This window comes from Mauremys mutica, chromosome 5 (genome assembly GCF_020497125.1).
Source record: "Mauremys mutica isolate MM-2020 ecotype Southern chromosome 5, ASM2049712v1, whole genome shotgun sequence".
NCBI lineage: Eukaryota > Metazoa > Chordata > Testudines > Geoemydidae > Mauremys > Mauremys mutica.
The window spans coordinates 141876948-141904922 of NC_059076.1; the positions used below are offsets into that span (position 1 = coordinate 141876948).

Here is a 27975-nt window from a genome sequence, read left to right on the forward strand (position 1 = left end):
GGGCTGGCTGGGGGCAGGGGGTGGGGCAGGGGGTGGGGGTGTGGGTGGCTGTGGGCAGGGGCTGGCTGTGGCTGGCTGGGGGCAGGGGCTGGCTGCAGGCAGGGGCTGGCTGTGGGCAGGGGGTGGGGCAGGGGCTGGCTGTGGGCAGGGGGTGGGGCAGGGGGTGGCTGGGGGCAGGGGCTGGGTGGGGGCAGGGGGGGCAGGGGCTGGCTGGGGGCAGGTGGCTGGGGGCAGGGGGTGGCTGGGGGCAGGGGCTGGCTGTGGCAGGGGGCGGCTGGGGGCAGGTGGCTGTGGGCAGGGGGTGGCTGTGGGTGGCTGGTGGCAGGGGGTGGGGCAGGGGCTGGCTGGGGGCATCGGCTGGCTGCGGGAATGGGGGACAGTGGGTGGCTGGGGGCAGGGGGTGGCTGGGGGCAGGGGGGGCAGGGTGGCTGGGGGCAGGGGCTGGCTGGGGGCAGGGGGGGCAGGGGGAGGCTGGGGGCAGGGGCTGGCTGGGGGCAGGTTGGGCAGGGGGTGGCTGGGGCTGGCTGGGGGCATGGGGGGGCAGGGGGTGGCTGGGGGCAGGGGGGGCAGGGGGTGGCTGGGGGGGCTAGGGGCAGGGGGGGCTGGGGGGGGCTAGGGGCAGGGGGGGGCTGGGGGCAGGGGCTGGCTGGGGGCAGGGGGCGGCTGTGGGCAGGGGCTGGCTGGGGGCAGGGGCTGGCTGGGGGTGGCTGGGGGTGGCTGGGGGCAGGGGGGGCAGGGGCTGGCTGGGGCAGGGGGTGGCTGGGGGCGGGGGGGAAAGGGGTGGCTGGGGGCAGGGGCTGGCTGTGGGCAGGGGGGGCAGGGGGTGGCTGGGGGCAGGGAGGGGAAGGGGGGGCTGGGGGCAGGGGCTGGCTGGGGGCAGGGGGGCTGGGGGCAGGGGCTGGCTGGGGCAGGGGGGCAGGGGGTGGCTGGGGACAGGGGGGGCAGGGGGCTGGCTGGGGGCAGGGGCTGGCTGGGGCTGGCTGGGGGCGGGGGGGGCAGGGGCTGGCTGGGGGCAGGGGGGGCTGGGGGCAGGGGGGCGGGGGGGCTGGGGGCAGGGGGGGGCTGGGGGCAGGGGGGGGCAGGGGGTGGCTGGGGGCAGGGGCTGGCAGTGGCAGGCTGGCTGCATCCGCCCCATGCTCCTGCGCAGGATGCCTAGTGGTCACCATCTTCCGTCCTTTCACTGTTGCTCCCTTCGCTCCATAGTTTTCCCCTTGGCCCCTGTATCGTCAGGGTTGCATTGGCGGGAAAGACGGATGCAGCTCATGAGACACACAGGGCCGAATTCAGACCCTGGTGTAAGCAGGACGTCAGTGGAGCTGCACTCGTGGGTCTCCATTTGCCCCCCAGTCCCTGAGCCCTCCCTGTGCAGCTCCAATAATTTGGGTACCTGCCACAGTCCCATTGCTGGAGGCAGAGCGCCCCCTTGTGGCCACGTCTCACAACTGTCTGTCTGTCTGGCACAGGGCTGCACATACAAACCCGTCCATGGATCAGGTTATTCAGCGTCCAGTCAGAAAATGGGCCTGAACTAAACCCCGGCACAGAACTCGCCTGAACGCTGGGCTGTTCAAAACCCGGCCTGGAGCCCGGGGCCAGGGCTCGGGGCCATGGATGTTCTTGCAGCCCCAGCTCTGCCCCATGCTGCAGGGGACCCGCTCACAGCTCACAAGGGGGAGCGATTGGGAAGAGGAGGCTGGGGAGATTGGGGGGACAGGGCTAGAATTCAGGAGAGCTGGGGTCAATTCCCAGCTCTGCTGCAAACTTCCTGTGTGATCTTGGGCACCTCTCCCTGCACCTCAGTTCCCCTACAGGAAAATCATCCTTTATTTCTCCCACCTCGCGTCTATTTAGACTGTGAGCTGTTGAGAGCAGGGACTGTCCCCTCCTGTCCGTACAGCGCCTGGCACACAGGGGCCGGCAGGTGCTGCTCTACCACATGTGCTGATAATCAAGTGTTCTGCATCTCCACTGACGTCGCGGTGACTTTCTTCTAGGTCTGCAGCTATTGGATGAAGCGCAGGCAGGAGTCCGGCTGCTGAAAGCCCAGCTGGGTAAAGTCAGTGCAGCGTATGGAGAAATCCAGATCCGTCTGGACAACGTCAGTGCAGCGCGAGCAGCAGTGCAAGGTCGCTACAGTAAGTACTAGCTGCAGTGCTGGCTGGTGCTGTTTCTGCTGGTGCTGAGGATGAACGGAGGATTTCAGGCTCCCAGGCTGACAACGCAGCGACTTTCTCCAGCACCGAGTTCTCCTCCATTAAAAATCACCAGTGGCTGCACCTGGGGCCACACCGTGGTGATCAGTGTGGAGTTAAATTACACCCTAGGCCTCATTAGCCTAATGGGAGCACCCAGCTATCAGCTCTTCTTAGATGCTCCAAAAATGTCAGGTCACAGGCAAAAAGTGATCCTGGCATTTCAGCGTATGGGGCGTTACTTTCAGAACCATCCCTGAGCCAGCGCCCCCGGCAGGGTGTTGGGGGAGGTGCCAAAGTGCAAAAGAACCGAGACCTTCACCACTTATGATCATTGAAAAATGTTGATACTAAACCGGGAGATCTTCCACTTTGGGCAGCTACATTCCTCCTCCTGAATTCCCCCTTCCAGCTCAGCTGAAAAGTGAGTCTCCCCTTTCCCATTACAGCCGTGCTGCTCTGCACTGGGATCAGCGCCCATGCTCCAGCCCAGATGTAGCTGCATTTCAGTGCTGGGGGAGTGACCCCGTAGTGTCTGCTTTCTGCAGCGCTCTGTGGGATCCATCATGTGGCCACAAAAGCTTCTTATTGTGATGCTGGAGAATCAGGATTCAGAAGCTCCCTGGGGTTTGGACAGCTGAAGGGCAGGGGAAATGCAGCACTAGAAACCCTGAGCTCCCTGCGTGTGTCTCTGTGACTTTAGCCCGGGCTTCTCACCTCAGTATCTGCTCCTAGGTGATGTGCTGACAAAGCTCCCCAGGGGCTGGAGGTTTTACGGTGGGAACCTCTATTACTTTTCACAAGAAAGTAAGTTGTGGGATGAGGCAGGTTCCCGCTCTCCTTGGGATTGCGCTGCGCTCTCCCCTCGGTCAGGCTGGGAACGGGGAGGCTGTGGGGCCGGGGGCATGGCCGGAGCCAGCTGCAGTCGGTGCAGTGACCTCAGGGGGCTGTGGGCGAGGCCCATAAGCAGGGCCAGGGAGAAGTTAATGACTGGCCCCCGCTGCCCTCTCTTCCCGTTCCTGCGTTCCCATCTCGGGGGTGCCTGGGACGTGCTGTGCCACCTGCTCTGGTTCTGGGCACTGAGATCCGAGTTGCTGCTGCTCAGCATTTGGAGCCACACACTGACTTTGGCTCTTTGCTGGCCTGTCAGGCGCAGGGCAGGTGCTACCCCCGGCCGTCAGAAGCCCTTCGTTACCATGGCCACAAGAGCTGTGGAGAACTCTGAGGGGTGGCCGGGGGGTGCATCGCTTCACTGTGTCATTGCTGGGTGTCTTGGTCCCCTGCCAACAACAGAGTCCACGGAGCAGAACTGAGCTCAGGAATTGGCTGTGGTTCTCCACTGAGACATTAACACTCTGATCTGTAGGTTCTGGGCGGAGAATCAGCCAGACAACTGGCGTCAGGAGGCAGAGAAGACTGTGTTGAGCACAAGGAAGCTGAAATGGTGGAATGATGCCAACTGCACTCTGCTTTTCAGGTGGATTTGTAAGCAGGCCCATGAACAGGCTGGGTTGTGAGTAGTATATACCTCGGTAGTATTCATCACCATGTATTTTTAACCGGTTTCCACACCCCATTTAGAACTTATGTCCCGCCCTCCGTTCTCGTTTCTTTTGTTGTGAAGGTTTGGTGCCATTGGCCATTTTGAAAAAAAAAAGTTTGATGATTTATTGTTGGTATAGGGGGAATGTTGCGTGTTTGTGCTCTGAAACATTTGATTGATTGTTTAGAGAAAAAGGTTGAAAGAAGAGAGCGAGAGAGCTTAAAGATTAATAAAAGAAGGCTTTGGTAAGTGTTAGAGGGGGGAAAAAGGAAAGAAAGAGTGTTTGGTTAGGTTTAGTAAGAAGAGATGATTTTAAAGGCCTAGTTTGACGTGTTATTAAAGAATAGAAAGAGAACTTAAAGAAAAATAAAGATTTTTGTTTTTAAAGGGATAGTTTGGAAGAATAGAGGCAAGGGCTAGTTTGGTATGTTATTAAAGAATAAAAATATTTGAGATAAATGTAAAAGGTGTATTAAATATAAGGGTAGGTTAAGAAAAAGCATTTAAAAATATTAAATAATATTGAAAAATAGGTTAAAAAGAACACATGCCAAAACAGGGCAGTTACTAAGGCAGAGACTATTTAGTAAGCTCATGGTAAAAATTTAAAGGTTGGTTAAGAAAGAACCATTTAAACTATTAAATACCAGGATAGGTTAAGAAAAGAGCATTTAAAAAGAGTTAAATAAAAGAGAAACATATAAAGGTAGGTTAAAAGAGAGAACAGGGCAAGAAAAGAGAAAAGAAAGCCCCTTTGCAAAGGGCAAAGATAAACACACGTGGTTGAGTCAGAGAGAGAGAGAGAGAGAGGGCGAGATCTTACGCTTCTAACTGTTCCTGAAGAAAGAGGCAGCTTCCCAGGTTCACAGCCCCTCAGGATAGTTTTCGCCACCTTTGGATCGGACCAATCAGATGCTGTTCTACAAGCTGGGTGATAAAATACATTTTCCTGAACCAATCCGACAGTCCTGAGGTTTTTAAACAGGAGCCATCTCCCTCCCCCACCCCCTTTAACTGCCTTATTCTTAACTTAAAAAACAGATCCCAAGCATCTTTCCCGCCATGGTGCCATTTTACATAGGGGCTTTAATAAAGGTTAAAACCATAAGCCCTTAGTAACAAACAGTTTTTAAAAGTTTTCCATTATGTTTTAGACTAACACTGGTCATTTTTAGTGAGGACAATTTGAAGAGGCAGCAAAACCGCTGTGAGCAAAAATAGCATCTGGTGAGTCAGTGGATCAGAGATAAGAAGGCAGCTTTTCCCCCACACACGTTTTAACATAAGCATGTAAAAGTGATATTAAGTTTTGTAAAGGAATAATCACTTGAAAAGACAAGCCTATATGAAGAGACAGCCCTTTATTTAGCACTTTTGCTTGTGTTTTGATAAAAAATGAGCATGCAGAAACACCCCAGGGTTAAAGCCACAAACCCTTGCTAACAAAATGTTTTTAAAAGCTTTTCCCTGTGCTTTTAGTGAGGACAATTTGAAGCAGCAGCAAAAACAGCGTCTGTGAGCCAGTGGATCCAAGAGAAGAAGATTGCTGTTTCCCCCACTTTTTTTAACAAATAGAAGTGAAAGATATATGAAGTCGGAATAAACACTTTTTAAAAGACAAGCCTATATGAAGATACGTCCCTTATTTAGCACATTTCAATATGCATTTCAATAAAAAGTGAGCGTGCAGAGACATCCCAGTGTTAAAAACACAGCGAACCTGTTTATAGAAGTAATTTATAGTGATAAAAAAGTTTTCCCCTCTCTTTTAGACTAAAGTCGGCCATTTTTTAGTAAGGACAATTTGAAGCAGTGTGGTGTGACGGAGTAGTGAGTGGGGAGTATTGACCTGGTAACGTTGCGTGGGAGGTTTACTGGTACTGTCTGCATTGGTCCTGGATGGTGGTGGGACATCAGAGTGTGACTTCACTTAAGGGATGATACATGAGCATGTAACCTGAGCCCAGGAGGTGGTTGGGGCCAGGTGACACCTTCTCTCCGGAAAACTGGACAAAGGCTGGAGAAGGGGCTGCGGTGGAAGGGGGCGGCGGCTGGAGGGAGTTTCAGTTTGGAGCTGGCTGGGGAAATAGAGGGAGGCCCAGAACCGGGGTCTGGGCTCCCTGCCCCCCAAGATGGACCTCACTGAGGGGTCCTGTTTTCTGTACCTACGAGCTCTGTTTTGTACTGCATACCTGTCGTCTAATAAACCTGCTGTTTTACCGTCTGCGTAACTGAGAGATACGGAGAATTGCAGGAAGTGGGGGGTGCAGAGCCCTCTCTCCCCCACACTCCGTGACACGTGCTTCTTCAGCAAAGCCCCTGTGAGCAAAAACAGCATCCGTGAGCCAGTGGATCAGAGACTAGATGAGATAAGAAGGAGCTTCTATTTAAACAGGTCTGATGATGAAAGATGGCTGCACCTAGAAGGCCCTGGCCAACACCGGCAGTCAAGTCTCTCATGAAGAGACATTATATGATCGCTGCTATGGGACCTGAAGAGTGTTTGAGATGGGTCATGGGAACGGGGAAACAGGGATAGTTAATGATGCCCGTGTGACGTTATTGATATAATCTGGGACCATATAGAACATGGTTGCAACCAAGGTCGTGTACTGACACTACATCTTATGTAAAGGCGGTCATATAAGGTGTCTAAGACCAGGGTATGGGTTGCTGGTTATGATTATGCTGTCTGTCTGTATGTATCATTTTGTAGTTGAAGTTATGAGTATTGGCTCTGTACTGTCTGTACTTCAAACTTATGCTGTGCTTCTGGAAGACATGCCAGACAAGTTGGTGTTAGCTCTGCCTAGCCTGCTTGATAGCCCACTAAGGACCATCAGCTACACAATTGACCCATTGAGAGAAGGCAGATAAGCCTTGTAACTCGGCAAAGTATGCAGGGACTTGCCCATGTGACTCCAGACTCCATTTTGCTGTAATTTTCCACAGTAAGAACAAAGAGGTTCTTACACCTATAAAAGCCTATAAAAGGCTGATGCCTCATCTCCATCTGGTCTTCAATCCTACTTCTTACCTCTGAAGGGACTTTGCTACAAACTGAAGCTCTGCACAAAGGACTGATGACCCATCCCAGCGGGGGATGTTCCAGAGACTTCATTTGAACCTGCAGTTTATTCTATCACTGCTACAAGCCTGAACTACAGAACTTTCCCATTACTGTATGTAATTGATTCCATTTAACCAATTCCAGCTCTCATCTCTACCTTTTACCTTTTATGAATAAACCTTTAGATTTTAGATTCTAAAGGATTGGCAAGAGCGTGATTTTTGGGTAAGATCTGATGTGTATTTTGACCTGGGTCTGGGGCTTGATTCTTTGGGATCGAGAGAACCATTTTCTTTATTGGGGTGTTGGTTTTCATAACCATTCATCCCCAGGACGAGTGGCACGGGTGGTGATACTGGGAGACTGGAGTGTCTAAGGAAATTGCTTGTGTGACTTGTGGTTAGCCAGTGGGGTGAAACCAAAGTCCCCTTTTTCTGGCTGGTTTGGTTTGCCTTAGAAATGGAAAAACCCCAGCCTTGGGCTGTAACTGCCTTGTTTAAGCAATTGGTCCTGAACTGGCACTCTCAGTTGGGTCCCGCCAGAACACCATCATCACAGCCTGTACGCACAAGAATGACACGGTGGAGAAACACGAGGCCAGACCGCCGGACCAAGATTTGTTTGAGACTCTGGACCCCGGCCAGGAGAACCCAAATGAATCAAACAAAGGGCTGTACAGAGATGAGGCACTGGTACATTGTATGTAAGAATGTTCAAGGGATGGTTTGGCAGGGACCCGATCACTGGTGCTCGGTTGGCTAGAGCCTTTTGGATCAAGCCTGCACAGAGACATGCTGCATTTGTTGTTGTTTGTTGTTTTTAAAAGCTGCATGCGGAAGGGGTCTAAAAGGTTGTAAAAGGTTTTAAAAGCTGCATGCTATGAGAAAGTACAAAGATGCCTTACACGTATTTCTTACTGTACATTTTTCAGCAGCTGAGCGATGGTTCTTCAGAGGACTTGGCGGTTCTGGACACCGACACCTCCGAAGGGCCGAGCGGATTGGGCCCAGTCTGTTTTGGCCCAGACCCAACACCAGATGCTCAATAGAATGCTCAAACAGAGGGGGATGCTTATTCTATAGGCCTGTACTATCTAAAGTTGAGGGAGAAATTTGGTATTAAGCCTTTGAGAGTTCATAACCGTAAAACCGCGATGCGTGCAATGGTGTGAGCAGCTGTGCATGGAATCATCAAACACTGCCTGAGAGAGAAACAAAATGAGGATTGTCCTGGGTGCCCCATAGATGCCCTGGTCAGAGGCACCATGACTGTAAACTGTAAAATTAAAGAAATTAGCGGTAGTTTGTGTCTGGAGAGTGTGTTAAATATCATCATCACGCTGGGATACGCACTGCAGTGCCTCTGTTTAACCCAGGAACATTTAGCTTTAGAGGCAGAATTGGTGAAGAAAGTGACAGAGGCCGAGGACCCAAATAGCATGTTAGATGAAATCATCAAACTGACAGATAAAGGGGGGAAAGTCAAGTGTTCTTCAGATAGGCTTCATGCGGTCAAAAAGCAACGGCTTTTGTCTTTTACTATCAGTAAATGGAATAAAACACTTGTTATAACTTTCACAAAGTGTCTTTCACTGCAATCTCACCATTTCTTACAACTGTAACAGTGTTTAAAAGGCTAGGAAAGACGTCTGTGTAAAAAACCAAGCAAACCGAAGGGGCGACCCTAGCGCATTGCTAAGGCAGACTATCGTGTGTGGATCACTGGCAGCCTTACTAGTCTGATCTGCTTTAAAATGTAGAGAACGCCACAGCTCCAGCCCGTGATGTATTATTTTAATAAAATCTATGGACCCAAACCAAACACAGGAGCTTGTACCTGTATCTCAGCACAAGCTGAGGGCAGGGCATTAGCCCTAAAGTGGGCATGGAAACCTGCCAAAATACATGGTAATGAATACTATCGAGCCGCGTACTACTAACAACTTTTCTCCATCTTTTTTATGATAACTATTATAAATATAAAGGGGAGGGTAACAACCCTTATGTGTGCAGTAACAAAAAATCCCTCCTGGCCAGAGGTACTGAATCACTTACCTGTAAGGCGTTAATCAGTTCAATTAACCTAGTTGGCACCTGACCAGAAGGACCAATGGGGAAAGAAGATACTTTCAAATCGGGGGGGTGGGGAGTGGGGTGGAAGCTTTAGTTGGTGCTCTTTTTGTTTGGTTCCTTCTCGGGACAAAGAGAGAGACCAAGCAGGTAAACCAGCTCCTAACAAGACCCTGACATGATAGATCTAAATTTACAGAAATTGTAAGTAATAGCAAGGAAATGCTTTAGATTATCTTTTCTTTTAGCTTTTGAATTTTCCCAGTACTAAGAGGGAGGTTTATTCCTGTTTTTTTTTCTGTACCTTTGAACTTGAGCCTAGAGGGGAATTTTCTGTGTTTTAAATCTTTTTATTACTCTGTAAAAAGTTCCTTCCAGCTTGATTTTTGCAGGTGTGATTGTTTTGTTTTTTTTAAAATTAAATTCTTCTTTTAAGATCCTAATTGATTTTTAGTGTCCTAAACTCCATAGGGGTTGGTCTGTGCTCAGTTTGTTAACCGATTGGTTGGTATATTATTCTCAAGCCCCACAGGAGAGGGGCTGAAGGGGCTTGGGGGGGATATTTTTTCGGGGGATAGGGCTCCACGTGGTCCCTCCCTGAATATTTGTTTAAATCACTTGGGGGTGGCAGCAATACGGTCCAAGGACAAGGAAAGGAATTTGTGCCTTGGGGAAGTTTTTAATCTAAGCTGGTGAAATATAAACTTACGGGGTCTTTCATACGGGTCCCCACATCTGTACTCCAGAGTTCAGCATGGGGAGGGAACCTTTCAAGTGTTTGAAGACTGCTGTCATATCCCCCCTTAATCTCCTCTTTTCCTAACCAAACGTGCCCATTTCCCTGAGTCTTTGCTCTGACGCCTTGCATTGGGATTGGAGACATGGATGGAGAGCTCCAGCAAGACCAAGAAGAACAGAGGCATAGGGCTAAGAAAAGGGATGCGATTTGGAAGAGAAATAAGAGATGAGGAAAAGGAATGAGCCACGTTATCTGCATGTAAATCAAAGGGATTGTGCTGTCCAGCTGTCACCAAACATCTGCTGAATTCAACCCAGGGGTTTGGCCCTATACACTAATCTCTCCCAGAATGTGTACGGCAGGTCTCCACAAAGACTTTTTCTAACTGTACTAGGGACCTCACTAGATGCACTTTATTAAATGTCATATCCCCATCTGTGGTATCACCTGGAGAAATATCTTTGTCTCTCATAATGCATCATCAAGATGCTCTGATAAAATCTGGGAATAGCCATGTAAAATCGCCTAATCATGATGTCAGGGTGCTGAACTTGAATTGTACTTACCATGAGTTTAACTATGATATTTCCAAGAAAGAGTAAATTAAATATAAATTTTGTCCAGTTGAAGATGTTAATATTCAGTTTGCTATGTTATGCTCTAATACATTGACACTGAATTTTTCCCTGAACCATTACGGAGAATGGACATTTGAAGCTCCTTTCGAACTTAGGGTTGGGAAAGATGCAAGTAATGACATCACCCTCCAGGTACCAAGTAGGACCATTTGTGGTAAAGAGGGATATAACTAGAAGTCTAATGATAAATCTGCAATACTCTGTAAAACAATCATGTGAACTCAATTATCAATTCCCACACTGTACGCCCCTTGTGCCCATTATATCTCTCTGCTGCTTTTGTGGGGGAGAGTGTGGCTAAAGGGAGTGTTGCCTCCAACTTCTTCAGAAATCAAGAGGAAGAAGCGAGATTTGGGAGCAATCTTATTATGCAGAATGGGAGCTAGTTTGGGGGTACTTAATGCTGTGGGTCAGCAATATTTGGCTAAGTGTCTAGGAGAATTGGGCCATGATGTAGCTCCCCTCTCAGAACCTCTCACTCCGGCTTTCCAAAGCCTGGAATCGATAACATTTGACATAGTGACTATTCTTCAACACTGGCTCGAGATGCAGCAGCAAGACCACTTCCAAATATTGGGTGCTCTGAGCATTTTGCAATCACATCTCTCAGAAGCACTTCGTGCATCGAGGCTCAGCAGTGGTTAATTAGTGTGGCGAAGTCACTTGTACAAGATGGTTTAAATCAACAGCTGCCAATAGAGTTAAAGAAAATAATTGATGAACATGCTAGTGACTTTGAAAAGTTATATCACTATGGTGGCGATTGCTTATTTTCCCCCAAAATGACACTCTCATGGCTTTGATTTTAACTTTGAAACCCGCAGTGTCTAACTCTGTAGTGTAGACCAAGCCAGAGGGTGAGATTCTGCCAACTTTACTCAGTATGAGAAATCCTTTAATTTGCAGCTGGTCCCCTTCAAATGAGTGAAGCTGCTTGTGGAGGAAGGTATAACCCAATGTGGATTAGCATGGCAGAACCCAGCCCAACTGCATCGGGAGGTTTTTGTAAGATAGCTTCCATCCTCAGCCAACGTGAGAAAAATTTTCAGAGGAGGAAAGGGGGGGGGCGTTCCTGTTAAAACCAAGTTCCGCCCCAGCCTAGTGTTAACATCAAGATAACATGCATTCGGGCTCTCTTTGTACTCTGTGTGGCAGGAGATTTTGTCATTTGCGTTTAACAAAAGATTCTAATTTTAATTGAAAGTCTTTCTTGCCATGCTAAGCAGTCCCCTGCAGCGCTCCTGAGCTCTGGATGGTCTCACCTGGATGGGAAGAAAGGTTTGCCCTTAACTCAAGCTAAAACCCCATGGAGACAAGGTAGGTCATATTTGTCACCTTAGTTGTTAGGCACCTCCACAGGCTTTAACTTGACCTGCTAACAACTCATATGAAAACTTCACACTGCCTTGTCTTCACTAGGATTTTACCTCAAGTTTGTTAACTCAAGTTCTAGGTCCAGTGTTGTTTAACATCTTCAATAATGACCTGGTGTTACCCGGGGTTCTTTCAACCGAAAGCTCTTGGTAACGTTTACTCTGTGCGCAGTGGTGTCAGTAAATAAATCAGGAGAGACGTGACTGTCCGGCTGCTAGATGGCTGGCACAACAGGACATCACAAAGAGTCCCGCTACCTCAAACTTTTCACCCTTATTTATTATACAATGACATGTCCCTTAAAGAAAACTTGTTCAGCAAGCAATTTCAGTGGTTGAGCAAGAGGCTTCCTTCTAATTATGGATTAACCAGGTTTGGGTTTTTCCCAGAGTTTGCAGTCTTGAGACCCTGTCAGACACATTCCTGAGGGCACATCCTGCTCCTCTAAAATGCATGCATTGGCAACTTCAACACAATTCTTCTCAGGAAGGACATGGGGTCAAGCTACCCTTTCTGTGGCACCCAAAATCCCCTCCCCTCCTGCCTTGGTTAAGCTAAGCCTGCTGCATGGTCACTTTACGGCCTGCTGCCTTGGCTGCTTTTAGCAATAAGCCATAGTGGTTTCAGGCACTTTACTGATTTGCCAAAATCTCCCCGTACAGTTCCCCTCTTTAAAGGTCACCTTTCACATAAGGGGGCCTTTACATGGTCACCGCCACACCTTTTCTGGATGCACCTGCCTTGAGATCCAGCGAAAGCTCAAGGCTCTCAACCGAGACTGAGCAAATTATCTTCTTGTTGGCATCCCATGCTTAGCACACCAGCATAGCAACTGACAAGTGATCGTTTTAACCTCCTTTCCCGGGAGTATGAGTGCTGGTGGCAGTAACCACTGACTCATCTGTCGGGGGACTTGCCACTGCCGGATTTTGCGCCAGGTCCAGCATGTCATTTGCTGGTAACAAAAACCACGACTGACTGGGACCCCAAGATTACTATGATGGTATGTGGGGCCAAATTCAGGATGTTCCAGTGGAGGACCATCCCAATAACACTCCCCCCCCAGTGGTGTGACAGGTCTTGGCCAATTCTGGCAAATACCCGTTTAATTTCATCCGCATTCTGATGCACGGTGACCCTGATTCTGTGCCCTTCCTTTTTGCAGTATCTAGCTGGTTCTGTAAATCAGGGTGTACAAGCAATGTTTGTAAGGCTGCTAAATCCATTCCAAGAGGTACAGGTGTTACAACAGAATACAAAGTATAAGACACTTTTAACTGACTATACTGAAAGTCGGGTACATGAAAGTCAAACTCACATCCCCTGATTGCTACAATATGACAGAAACATTTATTCTCATTCAGATTATGATTTACTTTATGAACATAACTTGGTTAGTTTGCTAATACCTCTATGCCAGTAGCATCCAGCACTCCAGCTTCTAATCCAGTTCCACCCAAAGCAGTTCAGTGCATTTCTTGGGGGCCTTTTCTGTAGGCTGCCCACCTGCCCTGGCTGCCAGGGAACTCCAATAACCTTCAGTAGTTCACACTGAGATAGTATTAGGGCAGCTCTGCCTTCACTGGGCCTTTACTGTACTGCCCCTTATAGTAATCAGGGAAAGTGTGGCAATGGCTTTTCTTTCCTTACATCCAGTGTCATACAACACCCAGGTGCATTCAGCTAGGCTTGCATGCTGGAAGTTGACTAAGAAGGAACAATTGGTAAGTCTTAGGGTATGTCTACACTACAAGAGTAGTTCGATTCAACTTAACTCGAATTTGTGGAATCGACCTTACAAAGTCGAATTTGTGTATCCACACTAAGGACACTAATTCGACTTTGTGAGTCCACACTAACAGGACAAGCGTCGACTTTGGAAGCGGTGCACTGTGGGAAGCTATCCCACAGTTCCCGCAGTCCCCGCTGCCCATTGGAATGCTGGGTAGAGCCCCCAATGCCTGCTGGGGGAAAAAATGTGTCGAGGGTGGTTTTGGGTAACTGTCATCATTGAACCGTCACTCCCGCCCTCCCTCCCTGAAAGCGCCGGCGGGAAATCTGTTTGCGCACTTTTCTGGTCAGTGACAGCGCAGATGCCACAGCACTGCGAGTATGGAGCCCGCTGCGATCATCGCTGCACTTATGGCCGTTGTCAACTCCTCGCACCTTATCGTCCACCTCTTCCACAGTCAGCTGCTGAGAAATCGGGCGAGGAGGCTCTGGCAGCACGGTGAGGACAAGAAGTGTCAGAGTGGCACAGACCTCTCAGAAAGCATGGGATCCCACGCCGTGGAGATCATGGTGGCAATGGGTCATGTTCATGCTGTGGAACAGCGATTCTGGGCCCGGGAAACAAGCACGGACTGGTGGGACCGCATAGTGCTGCAGATCTGGGATGAATCACAGTGGCTGCAAAACTTTCGCATGCGTAAGGGCACTTTCCTTGAACTGTGTGACTTGCTGTCCCCTGCCCTGAAGCGCAAGGACGCCCGGATGCGAGCAGCCCTGACTGTGCAGAAGCGAGTGGCCATAGCCCTCTGGAAACTTGCAACGCCAGACAGCTACTGGTCAGTAGCGAACCACTTTGGCATGGGCAAATCTACCATGGGGGTTGCTGTGATGCAAGTAGCCCACGCAATCGTTGACCTACTGCTCTCAAAGGTAGTGACCCTGGGAAACGTCCAGGTCGTCATAGATGGCTTCGCCACGATGGGATTCCCAAACTGCGGTGGGGCTATGGATGGAACTCACATCCCTATCCTGGGACCGGACCACCAGTCTTGCCCGCATGCTCGGGGTTCAGCTGACCGCCATATTTGGGGTCGGGAAGGAATTTTCCTCCAGGGCAGATTGGCAGTGTCCCTGGAGGTTTTTCGCCTTCCTCCGAAGCATGGGGCAGGGGTCGCTTGCTAAAAGAGTGGGTAGATCGGCTAATGTGGCCTGCATCTTGCAGGAGGTCAGACTAGATGATCATAATGGTCCCTTCTGATCTTGAATTCTATGATTCTATGATTCTATGATATTAACTGAAAGGGCTACTTTTCAATGGTGCTACAAGCACTGGTGGACCATAGGGGACGTTTTACCAACATCAACATCGGGTGGCCGGGCAAGGTTCATGACACGCATGTTTTCAGGAACTCTGGTCTGTTTAGACGCCTGCAGGAAGGTAGTTTCTTCCCAGACCACAAAATAACTGTTGGGGATGTGCAGATGCCTATAGTGATCCTCGGGGACCCAGCCTACCCGCTAATGCCCTGGCTCATGAAGCCCTATACAGGCGCCTTGGACAGTGACAAGGAACTCTTCAACTACCGGCTGAGCAAGTGCAGAATGGTGGTGGAGTGTGCTTTCGGACGTCTCAAGGGGAGATGGCGAAGCTTACTGACTTGCTCGGATCTCAGCGAAACCAATATCCCCATTGTTATTGCAGCTTGCTGTGTGCTCCACAATCTCAGTGAGAGCAAGGGGGAGACCTTTATGGCGGGATGGGAGGTTGAGGCAAATCGCCTGCTGCTGATTACACTCAGCCAGACACCCGTGCGATTAGAAGAGCCCAGCGGGAAGCGCTGTGCATCCGGGAGGCTTTGAAAGCTAGGTTCCTCAGCGAGCAGCGTGACCTGTGACTGTCCAGTCTCTTTACAGAGAAGCTGAACCTGCCCCTGTTTCAGTTACTATTGACTTTTTTCAGCGGTTACATACCCCGTTCACCAGGTTTCCCCCCTTCCAACAGACGTTTAAAAATAAAGTTATTGGAACATTTTTAATTAACAAAGTTTTCTTTACTAACGAATTCTCGTTCAAGGGTTACAACAGGGACGCAGACTGTGGTGGGTACGGTGTGCAGTGATGTACATACCGCTTCTACACTCGAGGACTGACACGCTCCTGCTCCTACAGCGGTCTCTGGGGGGAGGACGGTTACCAGAGGGTGTGCAGGAAGGGGTGGGTTTGCAGGAAGGGGTGAGGGGTGTGTGGGAAGGGTGAGTAGGTGTGGGTGGATGATGGCTCTGGCTGGGGCTCAGGGCATCGGAGAGGTTCATGGCTAGGGTGGAAGGGCATGGTAAGGGCAGCCTGCCTTGCCATTTGTGGATGCCAAGCGCTCGGACCCTGGGGCAACATACACCTCCCAGACTGACCTGGGGCAGCAGACACCTCGCAGAGTGACCCGGGTGCCTAGTGACTGCACTCTGTGTGTGACCTGCTGTTGATCCTGCCCCCATGTCTGTACCCTTTTAATGGTGGCTGTCCTATGCAATTAACAAACCCCTCCCCCACCCTTCACACAAAGTCTTCTGCAAAGAAACATGACGGAAACAGTAATGAACAGCAAACTATTTTTAATACTCAACTACACAGTTGGGGGATGAAACTGGGATTTGGGATCGGGTGAGCCAGGAAGGCAAGCAATTCTCATACTTTAGGGAATGAGAGCTGTTTGGTACATGAGCGCTCTGCTGGGGTGGAGTGACAGTTTTCACGGCCCCTAGCGCCCCTCCTTCTTGTGATTTTGGGTGAGGGGGGGACAGGACTTTGTGGCGGGGGAGGGCGGTTGCAGATACAGTTCAGGGGGGCTCTCTGCTCCTGCCTGCGGTCCTGCAGAACATCCACAAGGCGCCGGAGCGTGTCCGTTCGCTCCCTCATTAGTCCAAGCAGCGTTTGAGTTGCCTGCTGGTCTTCCTGCCGCCACCTGTCCTCCCGTTCGCTGTGTGAGCACTGCTTGCTGAGAGAGGGTCTCCCTCCACTGGCTCTGCTGTGCCGCCTCGGCTCTGGAGATGGCCATCAGTTCAGAGAACATCTCGTCCCGAGTCTTTTTCTTTCGCCGCCTAATCTGCGCCAGCCTCTGTGAGGGGATGCCGGGGCAGTTCGGGAAAGAGCCGCAGCTGTGTGATGGGAAAAAGGAAGTGATTTCCTTCCAAAGATACATGTTTGCGAACACTGAACACAGTCTACTCAGTTTCTGTGAACAAGACCATACAGGGCACCTAATCTCATGTGATCTCAGGACAAGTTCGAATTTTCAGCATTCGCTTTCATTGCCTGGGGTCTTGCACTGGAGATCGGACAAGCAGGGCAGGACAGCAGAATCCGTGTAGCAGCCAGGCCTGGTAAGCCGGAAACTTTAGGCTGCTTAACAGTTAATGAATAGCAGGGCCCTCCTGCTGCAGGCAATCTGGAAAGCATAAAGTCTGACCCTGTTCCAGCCCCTCGCGGCTGTCCCCGGGAAAGATCCCTGTATGCTTTTCCTCTGCAGCCTACAACACGTGGCTGTTAAACGACGGTCATTGTTATGCAAAGGAAAAGTCAAGCATTCACAATAGTAACATTAAAGTAATTCCCCTAATTAGATGCAGCAGTCGCCGAGCAAGATCACCCTGAGTCGGGTCTCCAGGACAAACAGAGAGCGAATGCTGCGTGAATCCCTGCACAGACCAGGGCCCTATGCTGCCATGCTGGTCGAGGCGATGCTCCCATTATACCTCCTGATGGCCTGGCGCGGAACAGTGTGCTTCCACAGAGCACCCAACAAGGCACCTCTTCCCAGGAACCTCCTAAGGAGGCTTTTCAAGTACCTCTCAGAGTGCTTCGTTGAACTGTCCCAAGAGGATTTTTGTTCGATCCCTATATGCATTGACCTTCTTTTTATATAGTTTTTATTCCTGTTTTGTTAAGAAATAAATGTTTACATGTTTATAGCACTTACCGACTGATCCTTCCCCTGATTCGGAGTCCGGGTTAACGGCCGGGGAGGGTTGGTAGGGGATGTCTGTGAGGGTGATGAAGAGATCCTGGCTGTCGGGGAAAGCAGTATTGTAACCGCTGTCGCCTGCCTCGTCCTCCACAAACCCTTCCTCATCTTCCCCATCGGCGAACATCGCCGAGAAACTGCCCCTCGACACTATCCCATCCTCAGAGTCCACGGTCACTGGTGGGGCAGTGGTGGCAGACCCACCGAGAATGGCATGCAGTGCCTCGTAGAAGCGGCATGTCTGGGGCTGGGCTCCGGAGCGTCCGTTTGCCGCTTTGATTTTTTGGTAGCCTTGTCTCAGGTCCTTGATTTTCACGCGGCACTGCGTTGCATCCCGGCTGTATCCTCTGAGTGCCATGGCTTTGGAGACCTTCTCGTAGGTCTTTGCATTCCGTTTTTTGGAGCGCAGCTCTGAAAGCACAGACTCATCGCCCCACACAGCGATCAGATCCAAGACTTCCCGGTCAGTCCATGCTGGGGCCCTCTTTCTACTCTGAGATTGCATGGGCTCCTCTGCTGGAGAGCTCTGCATCGCTGCCAGTGCTGCTGAGCTCGCCCTGATGTCCAACCAGGAAATGAGATTCAAACTGGCCAGACAGGAAAAGGAATTCAAATTTTCCCGGGGCTTTTCCTGTGTGGCTGGTCAGAACATCCAAGCTCGGACTGCTGTCCAGAGCGTCAACAGAGTGGTGCACTGTGGGATAGCTCCCGGAGCTACTAAGGTCGATTTGCATCCACACCTAGCCTAATTCGACATAGCCATGTCGAATTTAGCACTACTCCCCTCGTCGGGGTGGAGTACCGAATTTGAAATAAAGAGCCCTCTAGGTCGAATTAAATGGCTTCCTGGTGTGGACGGGTGCACGGTTAATTCGAATTAACGCTGCTAAATTCGAATTAAAGTCCTAGTGTGGACCAGGCCTTAGAGTTCTTTGAAGGAGTCAATAAACATGTGGACAAGGGGGATCCGGTGGACATAGTTTACTTAGATTTCCAGAAAGCCTTTGACAAGGTCCCTCACCAAAGGCTCTTAACGTAAATTAAGTTGTCATGGGATAAAAGGGAAAGTCCTTTCATGGATTGAGAACTGGTTAAAGGACAGGGAACAAAGGGTAGGAATTAATGGTATATTCTCAGAATGGAGAGGGGTAACTAGTGGTGTTCCCCAAGGGTCAGTCCTAGGACCAATCCTATTCAATTTATTCATAAATGATCTGGAGAAAGGGGTAAACAGTGAGGTGGCAAAGTTTGCAGATGATACTAAACTACTCAAGATAGTTAAGACCAAAGCAGATTGTGAAGAACTTCAAAAAGATCTCACAAAACTAAGTGATTGGGCAACAAAATAGCAAATGAAATTTAATGTGGATAAATGTAAAGTAATGCACGTTGGAAAAAATAACCCCAACTATACATACAACATGATGGGGGCTAATTTAGCTACAACGAGTCAGGAAAAAGATCTTGGAGTCATCGTGGATAGTTCTCTGAAGATGTCCACGCAGTGTACAGAGGCGGTCAAAAAAGCAAACAGGATGTTAGGAATCATTAAAAAGGGGATAGAGAATAAGACTGAGAATATATTATTGCCCTTATATAAATCCATGGTACGCCCACATCTCGAATACTGTGTACAGATGTGGTCTCCTCACCTCAAAAAATATATTTTAGCACTAGAAAAGGTTCAGAAAAGAGCAACTAAAATGATTAGGGGTTTAGAGAGGGTCCCATACGAGGAAAGATTAAAGAGGCTAGGACTCTTCCGCTTGGAAAAGAGAAGACTAAGGGGGGATATGATAGAGGTCTATAAAATCATGAGTGATGTTGAGAAAGTGGATAAGGAAAAGTTATTTACTTATTCCCATAATACAAGAACTAGGGGTCACCAAATGAAATTAATAGGCAGCAGGTTTAAAACAAATAAAAGGAAGTTCTTCTTCACGCAGCGCACAGTCAACTTGTGGAACTCCTTACCTGAGGAGGTTGTGAAGGCTAGGACTATAACAGTGTTTAAAAGGGGACTGGATAAATTCATGGTGGCTAAGTCCATAAATGGCTATTAGCCAGGATGGGTAAGAATGGTGTCCCTAGCCTCTGTTTGTCAGAGGATGGAGATGGATGGCAGGAGAGAGATCACTTGATCATTGCCTGTAAGGTTCACTCCCTCTGGGGCACCTGGCATTGGCCACTGTCGGTAGACAGATACTGGGCTAGATGGACCTTTGGTCTGACCCGGTACGGCCTTTCTTATGTTCTTATGTTCTTATGTAAATGCTTTTCAGAGACTGCAGGAACTGTGGGATAGCTTGCGTCCTCAGTCCCCCCTCCCTCCCTCCATGAGCGTCCATTTGATTCTTTGGCTTTCCGTTATGCTTGTCACGCAGCAGCGTGCTGAGTCTCTGCTATGGCGTCTGTCTGGAGATTTTTTAAAAATACTTTGGACCAGGCGTAACATTACAGTAATTCCCCTAATTAGATGCAGGAGTCGCTGAGAGAGATCACCCTGAGGAGGGTCACTGAAGGAGATAGAGAGCGCATGCTGCGTGAAAGCCTGCACAAACCAGGGGCCTATGCTGCCATGCTCGTGGAGTCAATGCTCCCAGAATACCTCATGAAAGCCTGGCGCGGAAAAGTGTGCTACCACGGAGCACCCAATAAGGCTGCTCTCCCCAGGAACCTCCTGCAGAGGCTTTTCGATTACCTCCAGGAGAGCTTCGTGGAGATCTCCCAGGAGGATTTCTGTTCTATCCCCATATATAGTGACCTCCTTTTCACATAGTTCAGATTCCTGTTACATTAATAATAAAAGTTTACATGTTTAAAGCACTTACCGACTGATCCTTCCCCTGATTCAGGGTCCGGGTTAACGGCCGGGGAGGATTGGTAGGGGATCTCTGTGAGGGTGATGAAGAGATCCTAGCTGTCAGGGAAATCAGCGCTGTAAGCGCTGTCGCCTGCCTTGTCCTCCACAAACCCTTCCTCATCTTCCCCATCCACGAACATCGCCGAGGAACTTCCCCTCGACACTATCCCATCGTCAGAGTCCACGGTCACTGGTGGGGCAGTGGTGGCAGACCCACCGAGAATGGCATGCAGTGCCTCGTAGAAGCGGCATGTCTGGGGCTGGGATCCGGAGCGTCCGTTGGCCGCTTTGATCTTTTGGTAGCCTTGTCTCAGGTCCTTGATTTTCACGCGGCACTGCGTTGCATCCCGGCTGTATCCTCTGTCTGCCATGGCTTTGGAGACCTTCTCGTAGGTCTTTGCATTCCGTTTTTTGGAGCGCAGCTCCGAAAGCACAGACTCATCTCCCCACACAGCGATCAGATCCAAGACTTCCTGGTCAGTCCATGCTGGGACCCTCTTTCTACTCTGAGATTGCATGGACTCCTCTGCTGGAGAGCTCTGCATCGCTGCCAGTGCTGCTGAGCTCGCCCTGATGTCCAACCAGGAAATGAGATTCAAACTGGCCAGACAAGAAAAGGAATTCAAATTTTCCCGGGGCTTTTCCTGTGTGGCTGGTCAGAACATCCAAGCTCGGACTGCTGTCCAGAGCGTCAACAGAGTGGTGCACTGTGGGATAGCTCCCGGAGCTACTAAGGTCGATTTCCGTCCACACATAGGCTAATTCAACATAGCCATGTCGAATTTAGCGCTACTCCCCTCATCAGGGAGGAGTACAGAATTCGAACTAAAGAGCCCTCTAGGTTGAACTAATTAGCTTCCTGGTGTGGACGGGTGCACGGTTAAATCGAATTAACGCTGCTAAATTCGACATAAACTCCTAGTGTAGACCAGGCCTTAGTCTTTGAGTAACCAATGTTTTTACATACCCTTTTTCCCTTGGTAATTTCACTTTGTGCCTTAAAAATTTTTTTATATCCATCCTTTTATTCCCCCCAACAGATAAACCCTGTATCTCATGCATATTTTGCCTTTAAATGTGCCTTTACCACCCCTCAGGATGTTTCCCTATTAACAGGCTGGTGATTCTTGACCTCCGCCCTTCTGCAACATTGGTTTCTGGAAATACAGTTAAAATGGTTGTTAAGCCTTTTCTGCCTAATGCAGTATTTTCTTTTTTATTGTAACACAGTACACAACAATGGTAGCAACAAGACAAACAACACAAGACAAAACATAAAACACAAAACACAATCTTTGTCGCAACAATATATTCACGGGATTCTGGGTTGCTTCTCAGCTGGTACCAGCTTTTCCTGATTTTCTGAAAGACAAAAAGAACGTATTTCTACCCCTTTTGGGGTGGCAGATTATTGCTTAAAATATCCCTTCCTTTTACAAACATCCTTGCTGATTGCTGGCAACAAAGAGGAATTACCCCCACACGTCCCTGTGGTTTTGTTCTATAGGCAGGCCAGGTTTCAATGGCTCCTACCTTTTAAGGGTTTAGGGGGAATTATTATCCCACCGGTTTCAGAGTGGCAGCCGTGTTAGTCTGTATCAGAATAAACAACGAGGAGTCCTTGTGGCACCTTAGAGACTAATACATTTATTTGGGCATGAGCTTTTGTGGGCTAGAGCCCACTCCCTCAGATGCATGAAGTGAAAAATTGAGGAGCAGGTGTAAACACGTGACAGGATGGGGGTTGCTTTACCAAGGGTGAGGTCAGTCTAAGGAGATAAGAGTTCATTCTTGATCCTCTCTGGTTTGCTGTATAGGATGTTGATCAGGTGGTTCCGCAGTTTCTTTGAGAGTGTGGCACAATCTCTCACCATAGTCTGTGTGGTATGTTGATTGTAATGGATTCTTTACCTTCTGTCCTTTGGTATTATGTAAATTTCTTTGCGTTTGGAAAGGAAGATGATGTGTGTCTGTATCTGCACGAGTTTTTTCATGAAGTTGATGGATTTCCAGTCATACGGCTGAATTCAGTGCCTTGCATGGTGAAAGCTTCGAGTGGTAGCCGTGTTAGTCTGTATCAGCAAAAACAATGAGGAGTCCTTGTTCCGTCATTACATTCATGAGGTGGTGAACCTCGGTTTGCCTTCTTATTCAGCAGACCAAGTTTGCAATGTTTCTCTGCTGTGCTAAGCTTTAAGTGTGTTGACAGGTAATTGCTGAGAAGCATCAATACCATATGACCTTAAAGGTTTTTCCAAAAATCATACACACTATACATTGTTACAGGGGTACTTATTAACATTAAATTTATCCCAATGTTTAATATTAAGATCAAGTCTATTCAAAGTATCTTGTTATACCATGCCTTTTATTTAGACAATCTGTTTTTGAGGCCAGTGTGTTCAATGTTCTCTTGAAAACTTTGCATAGGCTTTTTAATGTAATTATATCCTTGGGGTTTTGGTGAATTCAAAGGTAGGGGTGTCATGCATATAAGCAGACCCCCTTTGTACCTGTCTTCAGATTTCAGCACTGCATACACACAGAAAAAGGATATTTTTTCCTACTTGGGGTTAACCTGTCCCTCTCATATTTTTAGGTTTGACTTCGTTTTCCACCTTCCTCTGGAGGGTCATAATTTGAGCCTTTTGGTTTCAGGTAGTTTGTTTGCTGACCAGGCATATTCATTATCTGCAGCTCCTTTGTGGTGCCATTTATGGACAGTTCTCTCTTTGCTCTATCAGTTAGGTGATTTGCATTAACACAGACGCTTTCTGGCTTGCTTTTGCCTCCAAAGCCATCAGCAGCTCAGAGACCCTGTCTTAAAAGGGACAAAATCAACTTCCACCCGAGTTTTGATTTCTTTTCACTTTCACCTCCTGTTTCCAGAACACCCAGCGAGCTGAAAAAGAAAACATAACCTATTGTGGCTCCTTTTAGAGCTCTAATAGGATTTTAATTAAGTAGCATGTTTTGTTTGCATTTCTTTTACCCCTTCTACAACATACACTGCACATGTCCTGGGGAAAAATGCACCTTCCTTTCATAGTTTTACTTCTATAACATTATATTAGCCATATCAACTTTTACATAAGGTGTAACTGTTTCTTTTGTGCTCACAGAGTTTTCATGTACCTTCATCAAAGTAGAATCTGATTACTCAGAGCCACCTTAAGGCTCAGGCCTGGTCTACACTAAGAAGGGGGTTCGAATTAGGGTACGCAAATTCAGCTACGTGAATAGCGTAGCTGAATTCGAAGTACCCTAATTCGAACAACTCACCCGTCCAGACGCGGCGGGGTCGAACTCCGCGGCTCCCCCGTCGACTCCGCCAACTCCTTCTGCCGAGGTGGAGTACCGGAGTCGACCGCGGCGCTTCCGGAGTTCGAACTATCGCGTCTAGATCAGACGTGATAGTTCGAACTCCAAAAAGTCGAACTCTCCGCGTCGAACCGGCAGGTAAGTGTAGACGTACCCTCAGTGTTTCTAATGTTGCCTCTTTTTTCGTGTGCACCTCACCCCTGCTGTTGCTGCAGAGAGGCACTGTCTTATTTCCTTATTTCTTTTACTACAGCTCTTATCTGCTATTTTGTTACCAAAAACAAAAAAACTCAATAACAACAAAAACACAAAGGATCCAGAATTTCTTCCCCTTCTCCTGGCTGAGTGTGGCTCTCAAGTGGCGCAGCGGCAGCCCATCTGCCGGTGGGGAACATAAGATGCATCCCGAGGGAGAGACCAGTCCTGAAGAGTCCCCCTACCTCAAAGTTTTCCCAGCAAGCAATTCCAATGGCCCAGCAAGAGGCTTCCTTCTGATTATTGATTAATCAGGTGGGGGGTTTTCCCAGAGTTTGCAGCCTTGAGACCCTGTCAGACACATTCTTGAGGGCACATCCTGCTCCTCTAAAATGCCTGCATCAGAAATTTCAACACAGTTCTTATCAGGAAGGACATGGGGTCAAGCTGCCCTTTCTGTGGCACCCAAACCCCCATCCCCTCCTTCCTTGGTCAAGCTAAGCATGCTGCATGACCACTTTACGGCCTGCTTTTAGCACTAAGCCATAGTGGTTTCAGGCACTTCACTGGTTTGCCAAAATCTCCCCGTACACTGAGTGTAGGTCTGGAGAGCACACGGATCGAGTCTGCAGGTGACACAAGGCTAGGAGGGAAGGGTTACAACACTTTGGAGGATAAAGCCAAAATTCAGAGGGATCTTGCTAAGTTGGAGAACTGGGCTATAGACAACAACATGAAATTCAACAAAGACAAACGTAAGGTGCTGCACATAGGGAAGAACAACCAAATGCAAAAATACAGAATGGGGGGAAGCTGGTTTGGCAGCAGCACTGCTGAGAAGGATCTGGGTTGGTGGATCCCAACCTCAACATGAGTCAGCAATGTGATGCTGTTGCAGAAAAAGCAAATGCAGTTTTAGGTTGCAGTAACAGAGGCCTCGCATGCAAGTCACAGGAGGTGACAGTACCGCTCTAGCCAGTGCTGCGTAGGCCTGAGCTGGAGAACTGTGTCCAATTCTGGTCACCAATGTATAGAAAGGATGTAGAGAAACTGGAGAGTATCCCGAGGTGGACACAGATGGTCAGAGGGATGGAATGCAATGCAAGTCATCTGAGCAAAGACTGAAGGAACTGGGTATTTTGGTTTGGAAAAGAGGAGACTAAGGGGGGATATGACAGCAGGCTTCAAACACTTGAAAGATTGACATAAGAAAGATGGAGAAAAGTTGTTCTCTTTTGCCACAGACGGCAGGACGATGAGCGATGGGTTCAAACTACAGCACAGCAGATCAAGATTAAATCTCAGGACAAACTTCCTCACTGTAAGAACAGGAGGTTAATGGAACAGATGCCTAGAGAGGTTGTGGAAGCTCCATCACTGGAGGGTTTCAAAGGCTCGCTGACTATCTGGGATGGTTTAGACACAGCAAACCTGGCAGCCTGACAGGGGTTAGACTAGACGACCCTTGCAGCCTTTTCTAACTTGATGGTTTTATGATTCTCTAAGTTAATGTCCCTCTTATGCAGTGACGACCAGGCCTTAAGGGTTGGCTCCTGGCCCTCACTTAGGTAGCTCCAGCCAGGCCTTTCCCTCTGGCTGGTGTGGGGGAAGGTGCTCCCAGGATCCCCTCTGGATCCTCCACAGGTCTCTTTCTGCCCTTTCCCCGTCTGTCAGGGCACTAGGCACCAGCTCTCCCTGAGTGAGGGAGCTCCACCAGCCCCTTGCAAGGCTCTGGGCCTCTCCCACCAGCCCCCTATGTCTTTCCGAGCCCCTTGTCTCCCCTCTGTGAGACAGCAGGTTCCATTTTAGAAGCAGCCCTGCCCCTTCCCCAGGCTACCATCACGTGATGTCTGATCCAGCCAGCATCCCAAACCATCACTGGGGTGGGGGCTAACTGCACACTGATGGGGCTGAGCCCAAATCCCCTAAAAGGGCCAGCCCAACCCAGTAGCACCCACCTGGCAGGGGAGGGGGAAGCCGCTGCCAGGAGTCAGGCCGGGCTGGACCAGTGGTGATGCTGCAGCAGGGCACAGAGATGCAATGGGCTGGGGGAGGCGGAGGCAGAATTATGTGTAACTGTGACACCCCCCTTCCCTGCCCCTCAGCACAACTCCCTGCTGAAGCGCAGGCCTGAGCTCTGTCTTTACAGGACTTCAAAAAAGAAACGTATTGCACAGAATTGAAGCTCAGAGCTACGGTACCAGCCCCTGCCTGTAGGGGTTAACGACAGCTGCCAGTCAGCTCAGAGAGTCGCAGACAATTTCTTAGCGAGCGAACGTTTAACACACACACAGCCCCTCGCAAACAGTATGCGGGACACTGTTCAGTCCCCTCAGCAGCGCGGTTCGACAGTAAATCTGTGGGGTTCCTTACAGAGACTCCCGGTGCTGTTGCTGTTGCATGTACTTCAGTGCAAGGTAACAACACAACACTCACGTGTGGAGTTTGGGCCACACCTTCCGAGCATTCCCCTCTGACCTCACACTGATCATGTCCCAGTCTCTGTGGTGGGGGGCTCCAAATGTATGTGTCCCCCCTCTGGACTCTCCAGGGCCTGAGGAGAATGGCGGCCTCTCCGTCCCCGGCCAGCACCTCAGAATCTCCTCAGCAAACATCAGTCCAAAGCCCCGTCCGGCCATCAGCAATTCTCATGTAGCGCCCCCGCTCCTCCCGGTCACCTTCTTTAATGCCAGTTGGCTTACAGGAGTTGATGGACAGGTCTGGGTTCTTCTGGATCCCGCCACCCCCTCAGCAGGGTGAACCTTCTTTATTTTCCCCTACGAATTTATTTGGCGGTGCCTCCACCCCCCGTCGCTCCTTCCTGGCAGGGTCACCAGGGCAGCTTGGGCAGAAAATTCTTACCACAGGGGAACTCCCACTTACTTGCCAGATCGTTGGAGACTCCCAAGAAATAACACAAACACATACAATGTATTCAACACAGTAATTGTATTAAACAGGAGACAAACATACCATAACAGGGTAAAACACTGCTAATACCCGTGACTTTCCCCAGTCACAGGACCTGATGTATGAAATGTAAGATCAGTGTCCCGTCGGTACCGTACTTTGTTGGGGCGTTTGATGACCTATGACCACAAGGTCGTCTCTGCAGTGGTTTAGCCGTGTGGCTGGCTGGGTTCAGTACAACCCAAAGGACTCACAAGTGGGAGGAGGTGGTAAGTCCTTCCACAGGTTTAATAAGCAGCAGGTTATAAAATCCCAAAACCGTCACTCCCTGGCTTGAGGACACAGTTCAGGGAGTAGGGGGTCGCCAAAACAAATTCCCTGGTGCCCTCACAAACTCCATGAATGATCCTCAGGGTCAGAGCTGACTCTGGACCCCTCGGTCACTGCAGAGGGGCTGGTCTCTGCTGGCCGGGATCCTCCTCAGGCAGGAGTCAGGCTGCGTCGATCCCAGGATTTCCCCTCCCCACAAAGGGGTGCAGGGCTCAAGGTGCAGGTTACACAACTACACTAAACTCCAAACTGTCGTCTCCTAGTCCAGCGCCCAGACACCCCCCGCCCCAGCAGGCAGCAGCCCTGGACTAGCAGCCAGAGCAGAGCTGAGCATGTGGGGACTGGTCTCACTCAGGGAGTTGGAGGCTGAACTCAGCCTGGCTGGGGAAGTTTCCCAGCAAAACTCAACAAACTGGGAGTGATCAGTGGAGAGGAAAAAGCCAGCAAGGCTGCTTGTCCTTCCTGGAAACCTCCTGTACAGCCCCAGAGATGGCGACCGAGGCCGTGTCTACGCTACAAAGTCATGTCGGCGTTCAGCCACCAACGTTTGTGTATCGCTGGGCATGTGCCCACTTGGCTGCTTGTACCAGTGCTGCTCGTACTCACCAGGAGTGCTTGTGTAACACGCTAACCTTTGATTCCACACGTGCCCCCTCTCATCCCATGTTACCGCCGGAGCAGTGAGCAGGGTCTGTCTCTTTGGACAGCAGAACTCCCACCCGTGGATGGTCACACATAGGAAAAATTGCAGATTTGGACAGTCGTGGATGCCCCAGGATAGGGCCGGCCTTCGGGGCGGGCAATGTGGGTGACTGCCCAGGGTGCCATGGTCAGGAGGGGAGAGGACGTGGTCCGGAGGCAAGGAGCAGGACACAGGCCTGGCCCCACACTGCCCCCAGCCTTCCTCTTACCGTGCTTCAGCGGGATGACGCTGGAGGCCCCACAACACAGGGCCCAGGACACAGAGCAGGATGCCATGGCT

At 49.7% G+C, this 27975-nt stretch overlaps 2 protein-coding genes across 5 annotated transcripts in view; one reads left to right on the forward strand and one right to left on the reverse strand.

Annotated features, from left to right (window-relative positions):
- LOC123371817 (C-type lectin domain family 4 member F-like) overlaps positions 1-27975 on the reverse strand; it is a 241955-nt gene that overhangs the window by 118150 nt on the left and 95830 nt on the right. The window lies entirely within an intron of this gene.
- LOC123371095 (C-type lectin domain family 4 member F-like) overlaps positions 1-27975 on the forward strand; it is a 56973-nt gene that overhangs the window by 17588 nt on the left and 11410 nt on the right. For 3 of the 4 annotated variants that reach the window (XM_045018291.1, XM_045018293.1, XM_045018294.1), the window contains exon 1: positions 11443-11568. The exons of the other annotated variant lie outside the window; for it this stretch is intronic. The gene's annotated coding sequence lies outside the window, so the exon portion shown is untranslated. Of the gene's footprint in view, positions 1-11442; positions 11569-27975 lie in introns of those variants that run through there. 4 annotated transcript variants of the gene reach the window in all.